General features: G+C 37.1%; 1 protein-coding gene and 1 long non-coding RNA gene across 5 annotated transcripts in view; both read left to right on the plus strand.

Moving 5' to 3' along the window:
* The window catches only part of LOC130456507 (uncharacterized), a 30,947-nt gene extending 12,883 nt beyond the window's left edge, over positions 1-18,064 (plus strand). The window contains exons 1-2 of the long non-coding RNA XR_008915491.1: positions 1-16,561; positions 16,767-18,064. The exon at positions 1-16,561 is cut by the window's left edge and continues 12,883 nt beyond it. This is a non-coding gene — a long non-coding RNA (uncharacterized LOC130456507). The remainder of the gene's footprint in view (positions 16,562-16,766) is intronic.
* CRIM1 (cysteine rich transmembrane BMP regulator 1) overlaps positions 1-22,447 on the plus strand; it is a 240,483-nt gene that overhangs the window by 13,927 nt on the left and 204,109 nt on the right. The gene's annotated exons all lie outside the window — the stretch shown is intronic.

Raw genomic sequence — 22,447 nt, forward strand, 5'->3', positions numbered from 1 at the left:
ATATAGTTTTATGTATACATATATCTTTTTGTCAAATAATGCCTTCTCTAAGGCTCATTCTCTAAGAATGAGGGAAGGAAGGAGTTAACTAGACATTTTAATGTAACAAAAATAAATTTTAATTTTAAAAAAGTTCATGGGCATCAGCTTAAATAATCCTGATTTAGGGGAATATATTACTTTCTTCCTTAATTACACTTCACATGAAGTAATTAAGACTGCAAAACATGGTCATTATCTAGAATATGTTTAAATAACAGAAATCTAGAAACCATCTTAACTGCATGACCTGATGTGAATTCAAGGGAGAATGAAAACGTCTGCTTTAGGCTGCTAAATGGGGTAAAACTATCTTTGCTATTTTCTCAGATTCCTCGTTTACTTTATTAACCAGTGTGGTTGTGAGGCAGGTAAGTGACAAATACTGCGAAGAGGGAAACCTGAGTGAAGAAGACAGGCCAAAACTTGCCCAAATTTACATGCTCATTTCTGTCTCTGACAGTCAGAGGCAGTTGAGTAATTGCTGTTCATCCTAATACTACAGGCAGCAGCCAAATTCTCAACATTCTTTTACCTTTGCTGCTGTTTTCACTTGCCAGGGAGTTTCCCACCAGACACTGGGCAAGCAGTTTTCTTAAAGAGTGGAATGAATTTAAAGAGACATGCTATAACAATTTGTATTTTCTGTCTCAGATATACATAATGTTGTACAGTCTCTATGGGGTTTTCATTCAGTGCTTGTTGACATTTGGGCAATGGACATTCTTCATCCATTTGGTCTTTTCTGTATGAATGGATAGGCCAAACTCCTTTGAGTGATTATAGAGCTCTTCCAAGAGGCTCTGCAGTGTCTTAGGACTTTGATGTAGTTACGATGTCATCTGAAAACAGGAGCATCTGGAGGACTTCACTGTTCACAAGGAGCTCTCTGGGGTGGATGTCCTCTATTACCATGGAGAATACTTTTGGCAAGTGTACATCTCCCTGCTTTATGTCTTGCCTAATGTTTATTATCAGAGAGTCATTAAACAGATGGACAAGAGCTGAGCCCAGAGTGGAAAAGGGAGGACAAGAGGGGCTAGATAGCTTTTGGGAACTTTCAAAATACTTGCAATTTGGGAACTTCAAAATATTGACCCATCCTATCTGTAACAGCAAAAGCCCATCTTCTTAATACAAACATTTAAACATGTTTCTGCATAGTAGCAAGACCAGGAACACTCCTGCCTCCAAAATATTAAATGAAATATTTTACAGAAAGGCTGGTAAGGTGGGTAAGAGCTGACTGCAACATGTAACCAGCAAGGAACTCTGAAGATCCTGAGTAAGGATGCCATCCAAGAATTGTATGAAAGAAAAAGGAGATGGGCTGGTCACATGACAAGAGGGATGATGGACAGGTGGACAACCAGAGTGCTCCACTAGTACCTTTGCATCATTGAGAGAAAGCAAGGAAAGACTAGCACATTGAGTAGATTGCCTATGAGAACTCTGGGGAGACTGTGAGTGAGAATTTTATATGCTGGGCAGGCTGTGATCTGAATATTTGGAGGGAATTTTCAAATTGAGGAGATCACAGATCCATTTGAATATTGGAGTACTGGTGGCTACAGACAAATTGCCTGAATGTAGCAACTTTATAGTCTACTGCTAGGGCAATGCAATGTCTAGTGGAAACTTGAAACTTATTGTTACCCTCCACTCCCAAACACACATAGATTCCACCCTTCTTTCTGTCTGTCACAACAGAGGATAAAATATCAAGAATGTGCGGAACAAATATTCTTTCTAAAAGTGTTGGATTTGGGGGGTCTAAGGACATGAGTTCAAATCCTAGCTCTCACTTGGCCGCTGTAACAACTTATGTTTTAATTGCCTCATCTGTAAAATTGGGATAATAATACTTCACTCATAGCCTGTTGTGATTAGAGCATTCTGTAAACACTAAAGCACTACATAACTGTGAGTTACTGATTTTTAGATAGAGTGGTAAATGCATGATAATGGTCCATAAGTGTCTAGAAATGACATTTTTGCCCTTTATGCTCATCACGCACATAACACTGAATAAGCTTAGATGCAGCAAAACTGATGGCAGTAACGATGCAATAATGGTTATTCCTTAATTTTCTTCACTGGCTTAGTGAGGATTTCACTTTGCAGTCTGGTATAACTTTTGCTAGGTGCAAATACATTGCAGTAAGAGGCTAATTAATTCCAGTTGAACTCTCATTAGTAAGTCCTTTGAATGGAAAATTCACTAGAAAATATCCACATAGGATGTTAGGATTTAGAATTGGAAAAGATATAAGGAATTATAAAAGAAGAAATTTCATAGCCCAGAGTGGTGAAGGATATTCTTCCTCTCTTCTTACTCAAACTGTTTTACCCCATTCTGACCAGGATAAATTAATTTTAGCCTAATGGGTATTTACATTTCTCCTAGCAAAGAAGCATTTTTTAAAAGGCTTTAATAAAATTTACAATATTGTTATAGTTTTCTAATGACTATTATTTGGACACAAGTTCATTTTATACGATTAGTAATATACTATCCCACAGACCATTTCAAGCCCTCTGCTTAGAATCTATCAAGACTAGAATTCGGTTGCTTACTTGAACACACACATACACCTCTTTCTCTAATGAAGATTCTGGACAGCTAGTAGTAGTGACTGTGTCTGAAATAGCCCTTGAGGGGATGGGTAGTGTCAGTTACTAACCTGATCCTTTGCCTAAGGATGAGTTCTCACTTTTACTCTCCTTTTGGGTATATAAAGAGGTCTTTATTTGGTTTTCTTCCTGTCTCTTTGAAACACTAGTATATGGAACCTTGAAAAGGTGTAAGAAATGCCTGAACGATTGTGCAGCAAACACTTTTGTGCAGTGAAAATGGAAGGGACTTGCTGTAATTAGATTCCATTTGGGAGGACTAGCTACCTCTATTCTCAGGTTGTTTTTTTTATGCCCTTGCTTTGTTCCCTTGGCACCATCTGTGTGGTGGCAAATCCTTGCCATGACCCCCATGCATGCTGGATATCAGGTGCCCTGAAAACCATTTCAGAGAACTGCTCTCCAACAATCTTTCCATTGGCCTCCACATTCTTCCCAGCAGAGTCATGCACAGGCATTGGTAACACTGAAAGGGGGAGGTTTAAAAAAACCCCCACAGAAAAGGACTTTGCCATCTGTTTGTCTATCATAAGTAGCCCCTTTCAGTGACAGGGTGGTGGAGGAGGGTGGGTATGAGTACAAGACCTTACCAGAATGCCAGGATGCACCTGCCCCTCTTCTCTGACATCACAAAACGAGAATTGTATGAAACAAGGTTGTGGTAGTGAACCTTCCAGAGTCAGGACACCAAAACCATACTCTAGACCCAGCAGTGAGAGGGTGGTATAGCATAGTAGATGGAGTACTGCTTTCATAGACAAAAACCTGGATTCCAATGCAAACCAGCAGTGGCAAATCATTTAAACTCTTAGTTTACCAGGCAGCTCTCTGAAGATTGTAAGTTGTTGAACAACTGATCTGCACTGGTAGAGTGAGTTTCCTCATTGGGTGTTCCATATACCAATGAAATAACAGGCCACATTTGATACATCCCTCACCCGCATCCCCACCCCCCACACACACAAAAAAAGCATGAATACTAGAGAATTTGGGTAGTCAACTTTTTATTCTTTTAGCATTGGGTCAGACCTGGAACAAACTCTGTAAATAATTCCTCCTTTTCTAATGGAATTAATTTTGTCTATGCTTTTTTGTATGTATATGTGTGTGTATACATACATACATATGTGTGTGTATATATACATTTAAAATGTAGCTAAAGGTATATTCTATTGACAACACTTCACAGGGCATGCTTATAGTCTCTAACTGGATTTTAAGAGGTTGGACAATATCTATTTTACAAACTGGAACACTCAAAAAATGAATTTTCAGATCTCATGTCATAAAAAAATTTTAGGGTGATTATTTGTTTCCATTATTGTAATTGAACACTATTTTCTAATTATCATATTTTAAGCTGTAAGTTGCTTCATTAATCGGAGCATTTGCATCTTCTTTATGCTTTACTTGCTAAAGAAATAATTTTTATATTTTTTAATGTCCAGGAGAGAGGATTATTATCACTAAGTTTTTGTTTTCATAATTAAAGGTATAGTAGGTGCTTATTTTAGCATTACTCTTGTCCAGGCCATATAGAAATTAGGGAGGAAATAGTAGAATAGGAATGTGGAACTTTTAATAATGAGGAAGACATATTATTTGATTTAGGTGGATCTCTGTAGGGAGATCTTTGTCTTTGGGGGGAAGGAATTTTTAGAAAAAATTTTGTTGGGAAAATATAACATTTCAGTGCCTACTGTGTTGGACCATTTTACTGGATACCACAGAAAAATAAAAAGAAAATATGTATTTGTCTTATGCCTTCACAGTATCTTAAGCCAAACAAAAATTGCATGTATATAGGATACTGAACATACACAGGTTGTTATAGTTATGCATATGTGTGAATTTTAAACTTTATGAAGATCAAAGTATATACAATGATACAAAGCTTTGCTTGAATGTGTTTGGAGATGTAGAAACTAAGATTTGAAAAGATTATAAAAGAAGGCGCTTTTTTTGCTTTTAAGTAGGGGGAAAGATATGTGCCCCCACCAATTCTTGTTTCTTTTGATAAAAAGAACTACAGGTGATTTATTCTCCATAATTCCTCAGTAGAAATTAGTTAGTCAATTAAGAAGCATTTATTAAACTCCAACAATGTGCCAAGCCAAGCACCATTATAGGTGCTGGGGATACAAAGACAAAAATGAAATGGTCCCTGCCCTTAAAGAGTTTATATAATATTGAGGGAGCCTACATAAACATAGATAAGTATATACCAAATTAATCCGAGATAATCTGAGGGGAGATCACTTGGCATCGAAGGGCAAAGAAAGGCTCTAATAAGAAGGTGGCTGTTGAACTAGATTTAAAAGGGGAAAAAGGAATTCTAAGAACCGAAGTGAAGATGGACTTCATTATTCGCAAAACAAGCAGACATTGCAAGGATATGGAGACAGGAGATGGAATGCTGTGTGTGAAGAATATCAAGAAGATCAGTTGGATTGCCCTGTAGTATATGGGAAGAGGAGTAATGTATAATAATGATAGAAAGGTGAAAAGGGATTGCTAAAAATGGATATTTAAGACACAAGTAGGAAGTTCAAATAAGTCTTAAGTATACCCCAAAAAACAAAAAACCCCCCTCCAACCCAAACAAACCAACTTTAATTTCAATATCAAGCCTTTAAATCTAGCCTATATTTTGAACTTGGATCAAATAGGAAACAAACTGTGCATATGGTTTTTCTTTTTGGAATTGTGCTGTCTTGCATTTGTTGGAGTTAGGTGTTGTGAAGGGCTTTAAAGGTCATACAAAGGAGTTTATATTTTGTCATAAAGGCAAGAGAAAACCATTGGGATTTATTGAGGAAGAGAATAACATTGTCAGATCTGCCCTTGAGGAAAATCACTTTGGCAGCCACATGGTAGAAGGATTGAAAACTAAGCCAAGCCAGAGAGACCAATTCATTGTCACACACGAAACCAACTTATGGGTGGAAATAAGGTGTCAACTTCTAAAATTTAGACTAGAGGTTGTAGATTTTTCTAATGCTAGTCCAAATAGAGTAGCTAGAACATGAGGAGGACTAAAAAGAGGAGTTAAAGTTGACTCAAGTTCTTCACTCCATTGTCTAATACAGCGGTTTTCAAACTTTTTTTTTTGCTCATGGCACAGTTTTATTTTTTTATTTTGATAGACACATATATGGATTGCAAGTGTCAGTTTCATACAGTTAGGGGCATGTCTAGTAAAACTCATGCTATCCATTGAAAGCCAGTGGTTTCCTGTAACCAAATCTTTGAGTGCTAAATAAGGGTTCAAGACTTTGGTTTTAAGATAGGTTCTTGAAGTTTTATTTCTGGAAATGAATGTTAGTATAGATAGAGGCTGGAGAGACCTTTGATTTTTGGATTATCTGGAAAATGACCCTCTCATTATAAGAATTGTTTTGCCCTCAAAAGCAATTCAGCACAGGGTTGTGTGTGTGTTTCTCTCCATACATTCTTTTGCAATTCATTGAGTCATTGCATAATGAACTGATTTTGAGTTTGATATTGGAAAGTAAAGTTGGGAGAGGGGATTTAAAGGATATACTTAGGCTCTTTACTTGCACTTCTTCCCCACACTTGTGTTGCAGAAGTCTCTACTTTCAATGGTCCTTTCTCATTTGCTTATAAGAATCTTGGTGGGTGGCAACTTCCCCCTCACAACCAGGAGTTTGTTGCATTGAGTCCTTAAGGTACTATGGCGACAGAGTTGTTGTGAGTAATAACTAATAAACGATTATGAATTGCTTTGTAAACATGTTTCAAATGATTACATAAATGTCTAATAATGATAACATAGTCACTGGATTCTAAACCTAGCAAAAGTTGTAATATTGTGCATTAATCTCAATGAGCACACATATATATTTCTATTCAGATTAATTTGACATTCCTTAAACATACTCTGAGAGTGAGACAGCAAAAACTATTTGGTGCTTCCGATGATCTCAGAAGTGCCCTGAAGAATTTCATTGCAAGGACTTTGTGGGGCAGGAAATTCCTGAAACATTCATCTTTTAAGGGGGAAGTCTATTACTATACGTCATAAGAATGCTTTGCAAAGGTTTGAGCAGGAAGTCAAGAGAAACCACTGGATGATGAATTTAGGGAAACAGAATTCCGATTTGGATTTCATTCAGATTAATAGCCTGCCATGGGAGACCATGGAATTTTTTATAACAAGTGGTTAGAACTCAAGTTCTTTTTTTTTTTTTTTTGGTCATTAGGCAATACAGAAATACCATTATTATTCAGTGCTAGGATCAGTCAATCATGAACTCACAAACACCTCAATTTTTAAATTTAAAATTTTTTCTTTTAAGATTTAAGCCCTGCCTATTTCCATATGGACTAGATGTGACCTTTAAATTAAAAGGATACAAAATGAGGCATTGAAAGATATACACAAAGAATTTGTAAATGAAACAATTAATTAAACATTTCTAAGTCCTGATTATATCAGGAATTATTTTAGGAGCTGGGAATAACAAGAAAAAAAAAAACAAAAATAGCCCCTGAACACAAGGAACTGATATTCTACCAGAATTTATGGTGAAAAGATTGTGGAAGTTTCATATTAAGACACAAGAAACTATACACATTCACTTTCAGAGACATGATTTTCTTGTAACTGATCTCAAGTACTAAAAGTAGTCCTCACTTTGATTTGCCAGTCCTCTTTTGAAATATGTCTTTTCTGGATTGTCCCCAGTTTTAGGAAGCCTATGCCAGTCCTGATTGCAACTGTTGACTCTGATAATATGACAGCCCAGCAGCCCAAGACAGAACATCTTCCAGAATCTTTAAAATCTTTTGTAGAGGAAAATGGTGGATTTAGTGAAGGTGTCAGTCATTATGTAGCTTCCCTTTATTTCTAAAACACTGATAACAGATAATTCAGAGTTAGCTCCCCAGAGAATGACTCTTAAGTAAAATATTTCTTGAGGCCAGATACCCAGTTCCTCTCAGGTCCCTATCTTTTCCTCCCCTCACCCCATTTAAATGTTTACTAATGCCATTCTATAAGTACTTCATTATGTCCTAGTCCAGAAGTGACCCTGGGTGCTCAAGGCAATACCAGCAGAGTACAGTCTCTGACCAGTACTTACCTACTAAACAGGCAAGACTTTGAATATTAAAAAAATATATTCTGCCATCTGAAGACTTTGCTAGCTATGTTTGGAGAGGCTCATCACTGACCTGGGTGTGGAGTGATGCATTTTTTTTTGGCTACAGTAACCCATGAAGACCATCTACTACTAATTTGTAGAGTGATGTGATGAATCATTTGCTTGTTGTCTCTCCCATTAGATTGTGAGGTTCTTGAAAGTCAGGACTGTTTCTGTCTTTCTTTGTATCTGTAGCTTCTAGCACAGTGCCTGGTACATGACAGGAGCTTAGTAAATGGTTGTTGAATTGTTGGAAAGGTAGTATCCACACCACTGAAAGCAAGAGTCCTTAAAGTGTTCAAGTATAAGTATCCAGTGAACACTTCCTTATATTAGCCTTAAGAGTTAAAACAGAATTTAAGAACTCTCTAGTCTAAGTCCCTCCCTTTATAGATGAGGAAGCAAAGAACCAGGGAAGAAAAGAGATTTGCCCAGGGGCACACAGCTACAGATTGGCAGAGATGGGATTCAAACCTAGGTCCTCTGAACTGAAATCCAGTGCTTTTGCCAGGATTCCAAACTGGCTTTCACTAAAAGTCTCTTCTTCCTTTTATTCTTTCTCATCTTTTCCCATTATCCTAAAGATGGTAAAAACTGTGGAAGAATACTATTTAGTGGTTAAGTACTACTAAAATTTAATACATCTTCCCTGTAAACCTGGCACCTATAGTAAGATGCTATTGAAAGATTTCTGGATCTGAATTCCTGGCTCCACCACTTAACTATTTGTTAGGATGAACTGGATTTATTTAATTTTGTTTATTTAATTTAATGTATTTGTATTCCCAGAGGTTAGCACAGTACCTGGCATATAGTAGGTGCTTAATTAAGGCTTGCAGATTGACCTTCAGCCTCCTCATCTGTAAATTGAAAAGTTTGCACTGACTTCTTTTAGCTTTAAATCTGCTGCTGCTTAGATTATTTTCGTATAGTAATACTGTAGTCAACTCTGAATTAGGTATGCCTGATAGAGAGGAAGAAAATATCCAATGATTTTAACCCTAGAACACCTGGGAATTCTCCTAGCTGCTATTGCAGACCTTAGTGGTAAGTACCATACCACCAAAACAAATAAACAAAAACCCTGAGAAAGGGACTTAAGTTAGACATTCAGAAAAATGAATTTGAATCGGGGTGAGGAACACAGTATCCATTAGTCCCTTTATGATTGTCCCTTTAATTTTAGTGATTCCCTTTCAATTATTTTTCTTGTACAGGGGGACAACAATGAGATCATTGGAGAAGATAAAGACAATCTTCTTGATTAACAATAGTTATTTCATCATTAAAAAGAGGGCTAGCCTAGGTGTGAGGCATTTTTGCAGCAATATCATTTTTGTTCCTTCTGTGTGCCCCAGGAAGGAATGCTGAGTCCCTAAAGAAACCTCAGAGAGGTATTTGAAGGAATAGTTGGGGAAATAATACCCTCTCACTTCCTTGTTTGACTAGCTTTTCATGCCTACAGCCAGATCACAAAGTATTATTTTTGTTGTTGCTCAGTCATTTCAGTTGTGTTCCCATTCTTCATGACCCTATTTGGAATTTTCTTGGCACAGATCCTGGAGTGGTTTGCCATTTCCTTCTTCAGCTCGTTTTACAACCAAAGGAACTGAGGCAAACAGGGTTAAGTATTTTGCTCAAGTTCACACAACTTGTGTCAGAGGCCAGATCTGAACTGAGGAAGATGAACCTCCCTGACTCCATACCCAGCACTCTCTTCACTGTGTGGTCTAGCTCCTGAAGTATTATTAGATTGAGATAATATTAGAAAGAGATGCTGTATTCATAACAGAGGAAAGAAAGTGAACAAGTTTTGTGAGTTAAAAGAAAGGATGAGTCTTGTCCCCCATGAAACATATTGAATTCATCAAGGAAAGCTATGGGATTATTATTAGTTGTGGGGAAAAAAGCCACTGGAGTATACAGATAATAGATGTAAAGTTATATTTCTTTTTTTTCCTCCCCTTCCCCAACAATATATGTGTTTCTCCTCAAATATGTGGGTGAATGCATTCTTACTATATGAATATACATACATAAATAGTCATGGATGGTATAACATTGGGAAGTGTTCTTATTTCTTACTAAAATTAACTTGTTTTTCTCTCTTCTCTGATGACAGAGTTCCTAATTAATATTACTAATATTTTATTACTGCTCTCCATTGCTGATGGATATTAACTGCTATTAAGGAAGGCATGTTGGTCTAGTGGAGAGAGAGAGAGAGTTTAACTTGAAGTCAGATTCCTATCTCCAGCATTTACTAGCTGTCAGACTACGGAGGAGGCACTTCAGCTTTCTTAGATTCAACTTCCTTATCAGTGAAGTGAACATAGTAATACTTGTAGTGCTTAGCTCATAGGATAATTGTGAGCCTCAAGTGAGGTAATGTAAGTAAAATGCTTTGCAAATCTTAAAACATTTTATTAATGCAGTTGCTTTTGACTCCCAGCTTTTATGACAGCAATGTCCATTCTTGATATTAATGAATATTTTGATAGATCTGCAGTCTTATGGATGTGGGTACCCCCTCCTGTGATACATATGGCAATTCATCTCTTGTTGAATTCACAAGTAATGAGCTACGGCTAAACTCTTCCTCAGAATGCAAAGAGTCCATTGCTGTGATCAGAGACTAAATATGGCCTATATGCGAAGACAGTGCAAACTAAGAGAACCTGTTAAAACCCTCTAGAACAGATAATCCACTCTGATAGCCTTTGAGAACCAGGTCAGATCCACATAATGAGGAAAAGTCCCAACGAACATTGGGCTGAATCTTATTTGATTTGTGACTATTTATGACTGAAATCCAGTAGTGATGAATGTAAAAGTCTTGCACCTGGATACAAAAAGAAAAATCAACATCACAAATACAAGATGGGTGAGGAATGGTTAGGCAGAATCATTGAAAAAAAGAGCCATAGGTTTTTGTGCACTGCAAGCTTAATATGAGTTTAGCAATGTGATGGAACAGCCAAAAGAAAGCAAAGCTTAATGTGATCTTGGGCTCTGTTAAGAGGTTCTAACTTTCCAAAAAAGGGAGCCTCCCTCTGTTACCTTACTCTCATCTGACCCTTATCTGGAGCACTGTTGGGTTCAATTCTGAGCATCACAGTTTTGTTTTTTTTTTAACCCTTACCTCCTGTCTTAGAATCAATACCGAGTTCCAAGGCAGAAAAGCAGTAAAGACTGGGCAATTTGGAGTTAAGTGACTCGCCTAGGACCACATAGTATAGGAGCATCACAGTTTAAGAAGGAAATTGTTACACTATAGAACAACCAGAGAAGGCTAACCAGAATGGCAAAGGGTTCTTTGTTCATGTTATATGTAAATACATTGAAGGACCTGGGCATTTTTAACCCTGAGGAAGAAAAAACAAGAAAATTGGGGGCCAAAGGAAGGAGAAAGGCATAAAGGAGTATTCAGGTATTTGAAGGGCTAGGAAATAAGGCTTTGGCTTGATCCATTTGGCTTCAAAGGGCAGATGCAAGGAGAAACATTAATCAATAAGCAATCACTTTATTAAATACTTTTTATGTGCCAGGTACTATGCTAAGCATTAAGGATACAAAGAAAAGATAGCTAGGTGGTACAGTGAGCTGAGCGATGGCCTGGAATTAGGAAGTTCAATTCCAGCTTCTGACACTTACTGGCCCCTATGACTCTGGGCAAGTCATTTAACATCTGTTTGCTTCAGCTTACTCATCTGTAAAATGGGAATGATATTAACACGTACCTCTTAGGGTTGTTGTTGGGATCATCCATGATAATAATTGTAAAGCACTTGAGCATAATTCCTGGCACTTAGTAAGCACTATATAAATATGAACTATTATTAAAAACAATTTCTTCCTTCAAGTAATGGAGGAATCAAAAATATATAAACTGATATGTGCAAAGATAAATATAGAATAAGTGAAAGTAGGTAGAAACTCTAAAGAGGTAGACTGAGACTTGATGTCAGGAAAAACTTGATAACAAGTAGAGCTGTTCAAAAAGGGTAATGGACTTTCTCAAGAACTGGGTTCCCCTTCCTGTATCTTTTTTTTTAAACCCATATCTTCCATCTTAGAGTCAATACTGTGTATTGGCTCCAAGGCAGAAGAGTGGTAAAAGCTAGACAATGGGGGGTCAAGTGACTTGCCCAGGGTCACACCTATATCTTTTCACATGGGAACTATATAACTATTTATCTGTTATGTTATATTGGGGATTCCTTTCATAAAAGAGTTGGGTTAGATACTCACTTGGGGTCTTTTCTGATTCCAAATACTGTGTTTCTATGATGAGGCATCATTTTAAGGTTTGCAGGGCTCTTTACAAATATTATCTCATTTTTTCCCTCACAACAATCCTGGGAGGTGGGTGCTATTATAATCCCTATTTTACATTTAAGGAAACTTAGGCAAATGATATTAAGTGACTTGTTCCTATTCATACAGTAAGTGCCTGAGTCAGTATTCAAACACAGATCTTCATGACTTCAGGTGAAGCACTCTGTCAACTGTACTTCTTAGCTGCTCTAAGCATAAGATATGGATACTCTGAAGCACCTAATGCACCCCTTGTACCATGCCTTAAATTTATTATTTTTTTATAGAAAGACCTATTTTAGGTCCTTCTTTGGAAAATGTAGAATATTAAAAAGGCTAATATAGATTTTCCTTAGGACTTTCTATATTAAAAAGATTAATTTTAGGTAAGTGGCATGTGAGAAAATGACTTCCCATATAGGAAGAGAACCTATACTTTTTAACAGTTCTTCAGAAAGGTGTTATCTAAATTTCCTTCCTGCTATCCTGCCATTGCTTGTTGATTTTTTATTTCCCAGGGAACTCTGTATGCTACTGCCAAATCACAGTCCCAGTTTATTCATAAGGCTTCCAGTTTTGGGTAAATCGTACAGGTGTAATATGTTTCTTACCAAAGATTTTTATTACTCTCTATTTCCTTCTTTCCAGGATCATTTAAAACAAGTTTAGGCCTTACCTGGATTAGACCAGAGTTAGAAATATTTAAATCCATCTGAAATTGGAAGGGATAGTCATTGTAGTCTTATAATTTAAAGCACCTAAACCCTGGCAGCAGGAAGACGACTGGATCCTCAAATCTGTGCGATCTCTCCTTCTGCAAGAGCCCCCTTTGTGGCCTGTAATGCAATAGGGAAGATAACTCAGTCCACTTAAATGTTTTCCATGGCTCTTTGTATAAGGAGTTTCTCAAAAGCCTCTGGTGACTGCTAGTATCACATCAGTTTGGTCCTCTTAGCATATCATATGTGCACCATAAATGTTAAAAACAAAAACTTGGAGACATTGATGACCTTTCAAACTCACTGGATAGAGTCATCATAATTTGGTAGATTTTTGCAGAATTTATTTGGCAGATTTATTTTATCTGAGATTTATTTTTGTAAGAAAAAGGAATCTGATTAACTAGATATATAAAGAAGGAAAAGATATCCTTTCTGAGATGAATTTGCAACTTCACATGCTCTTATCTGATCATTTTAATTGTTTTCCATAAAACAATTGATTAGCACTATTTTGTAGATTAAGAAACTGAAGTCCAGAAGTCAGTCAAGACATTGATTAAATTGGGGGAAAGATTAACTTTAGATTGAGAGATGAGAGATGGAATATCCCTTGTAGGGAAAAACAAGTAGGCCAGTTTGCCTGGAACAAAGAAAACATGTCAAAAAGACTGACCAGGAGGCTGGAACTATGTTGTGAAGAACTTTAAATAATAAGTAGAGCTTATATTTTATCCTAAAGGCAATATTGAGCCTGTAGAGAATTTTGAGCAGAGGACCGCTTTACAAATATTGATTTATTAGAAGTGCTTTTGGGGAGGGAGAGGGGGAGGTGAATTGGAAAGAAGAGAGAATAGAAGGAAGAAGAATAATTAGGTGGCCTTTGCAAAAGCCATTTGCTTCTAGGCAAAAGATAATGAAGGGTTCCTTAAGGGTTGTAGCTTTGTGAGGGGAGAGAACAAGGGAATGGATTCTAAGGGTGCTATAGAAGGGGAATACACTTAAACATGGCAACTGATTGGATACCAGGAGCAAAGGACAGGAGAAAATTAAAGTTGACTCTGAGTTTGAGAAACCATGAAAGGATCAGCAGAAATAAGGAAATTAGGAAGAGGGGAAGATTTGAGGGGCAAGATATTGATTTGTCGACTTTGAAATGCCTCTGGAACATCCATTTGGAAATATCTAAGAGGCAATTAGTAATATAGGGACTGGATTTCTGAGAGGGACTGAGGATAGATATATAGATTTAGGAGTCATCTAAAATAGGATACATTGATCTAAAGGAACTGAAAAGATCAATCGAGAGAGAGAGAGAGAGAGAGGCCTGGGCAGATCATCCACATTTTAGGGGTGTGCATAGATATTGATCTTTCTGAGGAGTAGACAAACAAGTAGGAGGAAAACCAAGAGATAAAACCCATGGAGGAAAGAGTAACCAGGAATTACTGTTTCTTTGAATATTTTTTAATAAACTACATTGTTCTAGGTTAAAATTCATATTTTCAGCAGTAGCATTGAGCATTAATAATGACTAAAATTATCTCTATTGAATGTTCTTTTAGGTTTAAAACAGAATCCTCCAATGTAATGAAACGTGAATAATCTAATTTTAAACTTATTAAGTTGATATTCCACCAGATTTTATCATATTTTAACATTGAATTTACTTAACTTTGATATTATAGCTCAGGGTTGACAATGTCAAGTAATTATTAATACTATGATGTGAATATTTTCCTCTCTTGGGTAACAAAGACATAAAACTTAAACAATTTGGTATCAGTTCACTATCAGTTAGGGATGTAGCCCACCTTTGAGAATTTCTTTATTTTGGAATTCTGGAGATAATGTATTATCATCAATTTGGAGGAAGTTAATAAAATTTGCAGATTTGTGACAATTAATAGTAAACTCAACAATAAAGATGGAATTACAGATAGTATCTCTAGCTTCCTTCCAAAGTTTAGTTTAAATGTTACTTTCTAAATGTCTTTATAGAGCCACTGCCTAGAATAGTACTGATACATAGTAGGAGTTGATTAAATATTTGCTGATTGATTGATTTAAAGTTATTGAAATTTTTCAACCTTTTTTTGTAGTAAAGCTTTCATCTTGTGATAATATATTATCTGTCACACTTAGATTTTATTCTCTTTCCAGCTCTTGTCCAATAATGCAACTTTCCAATTCTGTTCTGTTAGATTAGATTTAAAAAAAAAAGGCAAACACTAGAATCCTGATGTAACAGCAACCTGCTTGGAAGAAATATTCTTTATAAATATGAGGGACAACCTTTTTTGAAATATTTTTCATATAGCCTCATGTCTCTGCATGTGTTTCTGCAGTTATGTATCATTATCAACAATAGCAATCAGAAAAGAGTATAGGCCTTCTCATTTCCTGTTTCATATGTATATCATGAGGTCATTTAGCTAGCACATCTTCTCTGCTTTGGTAAGAATAGATTATATGGAAGTTTCTGTCCTTCTCTAACTCTTGACCAATATCTGTGAGCTGAGGGCTGTCCATACCAAATAGGGACTGAGAGACTAATAGCCTTTGCCTTAGCCTCATAGTTCATTAGTGTTGCTCTTACTGACCCTCAGAGTACATCTGTACAAGATTTTCAGGCAGGATGTTGTTACTCTCCTTTAATAGGAAAATATCCTACAGGATTTACAGCATGTGTGTATGTGTGTGTTCATGAATAGCACAGAGTTAGGTTTTGGAGGTATTTAGAGTATCATATTCAAGAGGAAGGTAAGCATCAGATGTACTCAGAGGAAAAGTACATATTATGTATCCAAATCTAGAACCACTTTGTGGTTAGTATCATTTTTATTTCTTATATTATGAATCAGCAGGATTTTTTAAATGAAGGATTGAAATAGATAATTTTAATATAGTCTCTTCCAGTTCTAATATTCTATGATTTGTACGCCATGTTATTATAACATTTCAAATACTCTAGAAATACTTAGTAGTTGGAGTTTTGTTACTTTATGAATTAAATCTGTTATCTTAGTTTATATTTTCCAGGGCTGAAATGCTTAAGTAAAAGGTGCTTTTTAGTTGAGTATTTCATGATAAGTCCATGTTTTTTTCTATAGCTCCAAACACTTCTCCCAATACCTTGCACATGGGAGGACCCTTCAAAATGTAGAATGAATGAATGAATGAGGTTTTATTTCTCTTAGACACACATTATAGAATGGACTTAGAGGGGATTAAGAGAGACTTAGTCCATTCCTCTACATTTAGACAGGTATCACTTAAAGCTCCTTGGTCTCTGATCTTGTCAGTCATTGAATTGGAGAGCTGTACAGACAGATGTTCAGTACCAGTTTTGAGAGGAAAGCTGTGTCTTCCATACTGATCCTGAGGAAATGGTGTGGGAGAAGGTGCTGCTATTCATCTTAGTAAGGTGCATGGGTCTTACTCTGGATGAGGACTTCAACTCCAAAAGAGGAGAAGGTAAGTCATTGTTTAAGAATGTTCATTTAAAAGTTCATTGTGGTATTATTGTATTATGGAAATCGAGGCTAAAAACTCTGTCTCTGTCCCTGTGCTTTTTCATTAGGGGCTGTAAGCCCAAGAATGAGGAATTTCCTATCTCAAATTTGACAAAGGTGATGCAGGGTTACCCACGTCTCAGCTATAAGCCTTTTTTTTCTTCCTATAGATGTAAGTACTCCATTTCATTGTTAACATGTTTTTAGGGCCCCCAAAATGTTTTTGTAACAGGATTGAAAGTTTCAGTACAAATTATTTTGTTATGTTATAGCCTAAATGGAGGTAAACTTACATTAAGTTGCCTTATAGATTGTGTTGCTTTCTTTACTGTTTGCTACCATCTACTAACTTGTTTTTTTCTTTTATTCTTTTCTAGGTACCCAATTTTGTTCCAGAATTTTTTTAAACCAACAACCCCTTCCCTTTATTTAAATAAATATAATTGGATTAAAACTATGTGATATGGTTATTTTACAAGGTGTGGTGAAAAATCCATCAACATAAAAACATGGAATATTTTCTCTCTTTCATTGTTTTCCTTACCTAGTCCATTTAAAGGCCAAACTTTATTAAATAGAGAACTGTCCTAGGTCACAATTTTGATGAACCATTGAATACTTTCTGTTAAAGTTCAAAACTCTGTGTCATTTTCATGGCTGAGGTATCACTTTAGTGTTTGATTTTTATACAGTCATAATCTCTGATAGTGAAAGGAAAACATGAGCATGAAGGTTGAATGAGTGACTTATCTTTACCAAAACTGTGTATTGACTGATTTTTTTTATAACACATATTTTATACCTGGGCAGGGAGTAGAATACAATTCTCTTTAGTTTCAGATAATTCACTACACAGAAGACTTGCTCTATAGGCTGGTATTGCAGCCTTATTAGCAAAAGGAGCATTCAATATTGAATTACTGGCATAGTTTCCTGGGGATAGTAATTGGCAGTTACAGGGTTTTTGTGTGTTTCAATAGAAGCAATTGCTTAGAATGTGTGAAATTTTATAGAGGCACCTCTCAGACAGTCATTTTTGTTATCTGTCCTATAGATGTATTGCTTATTTTGGGGTCACATTCCTGTTAGTGAAGATTTACCAAATAAAAAAGTATAAGGTTTTTTAAAAGGCACTTTTGAAAAAGTAATGGTGATTTAATTTGATTTCTTTGAGGATAGTTCAGTGTTTTTTAATGTATCTTATTGTTGAGGCAGTTCCCAATTTATGTAATTCATGCTTAAAATGGACTATTCTATGCAAATAACCATTCTACACTGGGCAAGTACTCCCCTCTATTCTATGGCCCCTGTTATTGCTAGTAATTATCTTTCCTTTCATGCTTTACTCTGCTTCAGCCAGTCCAAGAGGCAGGTATACTAGCTGGCCATTTGGCCTTACTTCTTAGCTTTGCTGACCACATCCTTTCCATTTTCAGCATTTTGGCCTTCCCTTTCCTCCCCTACTACCTTCAGGCTTAGGAGCTATTAGCCAGCTACCTTTTTTATCTCATGTTTCTTCCACCTTCCCACACACCACCACAATTACTACCTTTTCTTTTTTGTTGGGATTCTAGTAGAGTACTGCTGTGTGTTCAGGGATTAGACAATGAATGTAAGTCCTTTAGCGATACCAGATCCACCTTCTGGGTCAAGTCTTGAGTCCAGACTGGACGTACCATCCAATGTATGTGGTTCCCTTTTATAACTCAACCTTTCTGGGATCACAAATCTTAGAAAGGGATCTTAGAGGTTATTTAGACCTACCTCCTTTCATTTTACAGATGATATTCCCAGTGGATTGAGTGAGTTGCTCAAAGTTATCCAGGTACACTAAATGGGAAAGCTGGAATTAGCAGTTGGATCATCCTGTGACCCTGAATCTAGTCCTTTTGCACTGTACCACCCTTGAGTAGTATGAGACCCCAGGACCTGGAGTCTATTCATTGCATTAATGCAGAAAACTACATGTAACACAGTTTTTGGATCCCTTTTTGTATGTATAAAATTTTTATGGATGTAGTTTTTTGTATCTTCTAATATATTTTTGATCCTTTCATAACTTTTGTTGAGAGCTGTCTTTGTCCTTTTTCTTTTTTGTCCATTGATATAAAGGATAACTTGGGAAATGTAGATAATGTAAAAACAAAAGTTATCAACAAAAACATATATATATATATATATATATATATATATATTTAAAACTGTATGGAACTGCCAACTAGAGGAAATAGGAGATTATTATAAGAACGAGGTCTCAGGTCAGTGTGAATGCTGACCTCCATCTGCACTTAAACCCAAGACACAGAGTCTATGAGATAAAGAGATAGAGGCAGGAGGCAGGAGGCAGGAGGCACAGAGGATTCAGAGAGAGAATCCTACAATCATAGTTTAGAGTTGGGAAAGGCCTTAGAGACCTTCAAGTCTTACCACAGAAAAGTAATGAGAGAGACCAAGAGAGAGAAAGATTGATCTAGAGATTCTAAGACAGAATGAGAGGAAAGATTTGCTCTGAGGTTAGTAATGCTCCACTGCCTTCTAAGAAACAGAACAGGAAACACTTAAGATTCATAAGCACCTAATACCTGAAAGCGAAAGGGCCATGGACTCAGAGAATGTTGAAGCCAGAAGAAACCATAGTTACTCTAATGCCCTTATTTTTCAGATGAGGTAGCAGAGCCAGGGGAGTTAGAAGCCACCATTTCTGTGAATGTGCACCCTCATATCTGTGTGTGTTTTTCAAAAGGAGCTCCTAGGATTGTTCTTGCTTTCCCACTGCTGATCAAGGGCACAAGGGCACAAGGAGTGCCGGCCGCAGCAGACAGAATAAACCTCCACTGAGCTTCCTCCTCTCCACCCATACCCCCCACTGGGAGCCCTGGCATGCGTCTGAAAGAATGTAGCACTATGACCTCTGAGGTTCTATGTGTCCTAGATGGGCCTTAGATGCTGGGGGTGCAGTGAAGGAAGGACTGGTGAACAGAACTCTAGGGAACTGAGCAGCTTCTGCTCCAGGAGAACATGCCTTTTGGCCTCAGACTAATATGGAAGGAAAGGTATTGCTGGGGCAGAATGAATTCTGTAAAGCAGGCCTGGTGCATTCTTATGATGTCAGGTCACTGGGTAGTTTCTAAGGGCAACAAACAAGTGATGACTATGCCTCTTCACTTCTGGTAAAGGGTAGAATAGCTTCTCCAAAATCTGGGAACAGACATATCTAACTGAAGGGTCTGAGGTCAATTAAAAAATCAGGAAGTCAATTGACAGGCATTTATGTACCTACTTTGTTCCTGACTGGTAGAAGACAAAGGGAATACACAAACAGAATGGACCTAGTCCCTACCCAGGAGTTTATGTTCTTTTGGGAAGACAGCAAATCCATTTATAAGTATTTATACGAGGCATACCCAAATAGCTCACCAAGTAATTTGGAGGTACAAGGAGAGCAGCTGGGTTAGTGGGTTAGGAATCAAGAAAATCAAGAAAAAAATCCCCACATAAAAGATGGCATATGGACTAAGCTTTGAAGGAAATTAGGAATTTTAAGTGGCAGCATTTTCTGTGAGGAGACAGCCTTTGAAAAGGTATGGAGAGAGAGAGAGAGAGAGAGAGAGAGAGAGAGAGAGAGAGAGAGAGAGAGAGAGAGAGAGAGAGAGAGAGAGAGGAGGGAGAAAGAGGAGAGAGAGCTCAAGTCCCAAATTCAAGAGGAAGGATAGGAAAGCAAGAATTAAAGCATTGTTATAGGAGCTTCAAAAGGACTGAGTTAGGGTAACAAGTATCTAACCATCAAGTTCCTTTCTTTCCATCCAAAGAGATTTTGTATAGGTCTTATATGTACCTAGACATATATCTTACCTCACATTTTGAGGGCAGGAATCCCTTTTGTCTTTGTATCATTAGCCCTTAGTATAGTACTTGGCACATAGTAGGTGCTTATTAATGCTTGTTAATTTATTAGATATATTAAGGTTTTTAAAAGGTCTTTTCTCAAATAAACCATATTATCAGCTATCCCCTAGTACCATGTTAGATCCCCAATAGTCACTAATGCTTCTGAGTCTGGCCCAAACTTAATTGATTCCTGTGGAAATCTGGAGGAAAGGAACAGGTAGTGTGAGTGAAACAAATTACTGCTTATCTTGTACCCTTTTCCTCCTTGTCAGATAGAAGTCTGACACTGAAAAATCACTGAGAAAGCCTTTGGGAAAAGATTTCTTAGAGAAATTAGATTTTTCCTTTTATTTTTAAAAAAATTTATTGATTCTTCTTTCCCCATTACTGTGTCTTCCAATGACTACCCCCCTTCCAAATAGAAAGCTGTCTTGTACAAATAAGTTAAGCAAAGCAAAACAGTGTATTAACTATGATGCAAGTTTGAGTCCACACCTCTTGTTCATCATCTCTACCCAGTGGCAGGTGTTTATCCTCAGTTATCTGAAGTCATCATTGGCCCCTGCATTGATCAGAGTTCTGAAGTCTTTCAGTGCCATTTTCCTTACAGTCATCATGTAATTACTTTCCCCTGGTTCTGCTTACTTTGTTATGTATCAGTTCATATCAGTCTTCCCTGGGTTTCTCTGAATTCTTTATATTTATCAATCCTTTTAAATGATGATAAGGGTTACCACAAGGTCCAGAGTCCCATCTAATTATGGAATCATGAGGCTTTGAGGCTTCTTGCTTATTAGGTATGTATTCATTTGGATTTAGAATCCTCTGAAAATGCAAGACAAAGAGAATCTTATTGTTTTACCTCCCTTCAAATAAAAACATTTTGAGGAGCCAGGATACAGAGCTAGGCACAGCGGGGATTTGTGCAAACCCTTGTGGAATTCAATGGGCGGACTGTGTTCTTACTTACAATTGGGGCTTCACTGTGGGCTGTTGCCAAACTGCATATGAGGCACACCCATGAGGTAGCAGCCAATTTTGCTTTGGGAGGGCTTAAAATTAAATTCCAGCTCTAAGAAAAGAAATGGAGGCTGTAGGCAGAAGCTTTCCAACTTTCTTACACTAGAACACCTGTCTGAGAAACCCCTCTGCTTTGGCTACACCTAAAGCAATAGGCATGACCACCAGCTAGAGGAACTTCAATCTGAATAAATTAGCTGTTCTCAAATGGCACAGCAGGATTAGATGATGCAGTTTGGGGTTTTGTTTTGTTTTGCTTTTTCATTTAGATTTTGACTAATTCTCTTTTCTTTGCCTCCATATGAAATTGTGCAAACCATTTGGAATGGTTACTGGGGTGTGGGGGGGAGAGGGTCAGATCCTGATTAAGTATTAATTACACCAACCTGCTGGGCTGCAGTCCCAGGTATGCTCTGCTGCTTCCTATAACAAGTAGCTGATACCAGATCTGCTGAGGCTGAGTGGAATGTCACAAACCCCCATACCACACTGCACCCCAGGAACCAGGCTTTCCAGCTCTTCTCGTCAAGAACTTTCCTGGAGAGCAGTCTTCTACAAGGTTTTGAGCTTTGTTTTTTTTTTTTAATGAGTCAGATGTGAAAAACTAGATTTCAAAAACCTCCCACCTAACACTGCAAGTAAGAGGCTAGTTAGCAAACTACTGATGTGCCTGAGGTAATGACATGGGAAGCCATAAGCAGGTTTCAAAGTGAAATAAATTGTGAATGAGAGCCTGTGCCATGTGTTTCCAAAGTGCTTGTAATTTCCCAGAAGTCTCTCCTTTCTCTATGAATTCAAACTTGCTTTCCCTCAAACATAAGCGGTCAGTTTAAAAATACTCAATTTTGTTTTTAGTTTTGCTTATTCACTAGTATTGCAGCATATGATCATATATTTTGTGATGAGACATACAGGTCATCTAGTGCAGTGGTTTCATTTCACAGATGAAAAAACTGAGGGGTTCAGAGTTGGGGTACATCACCCAAGGTCACCCAGGAAGTAAGTGGCAGTATAAAGTTTTCAACTTAGGTCCCCTGAAGTGACTGAATGATGAAACCCAGCTGTAGCATGCTACATTTTCTTCAGATCAACATGGTTTGATATGTTTAAAATAAAAAATTACTCGACTAGGTATTACTTTCTACTATTT

This window comes from Monodelphis domestica, chromosome 1 (assembly GCF_027887165.1).
Source record: "Monodelphis domestica isolate mMonDom1 chromosome 1, mMonDom1.pri, whole genome shotgun sequence".
NCBI classification, from domain to species: domain Eukaryota; kingdom Metazoa; phylum Chordata; class Mammalia; order Didelphimorphia; family Didelphidae; genus Monodelphis; species Monodelphis domestica.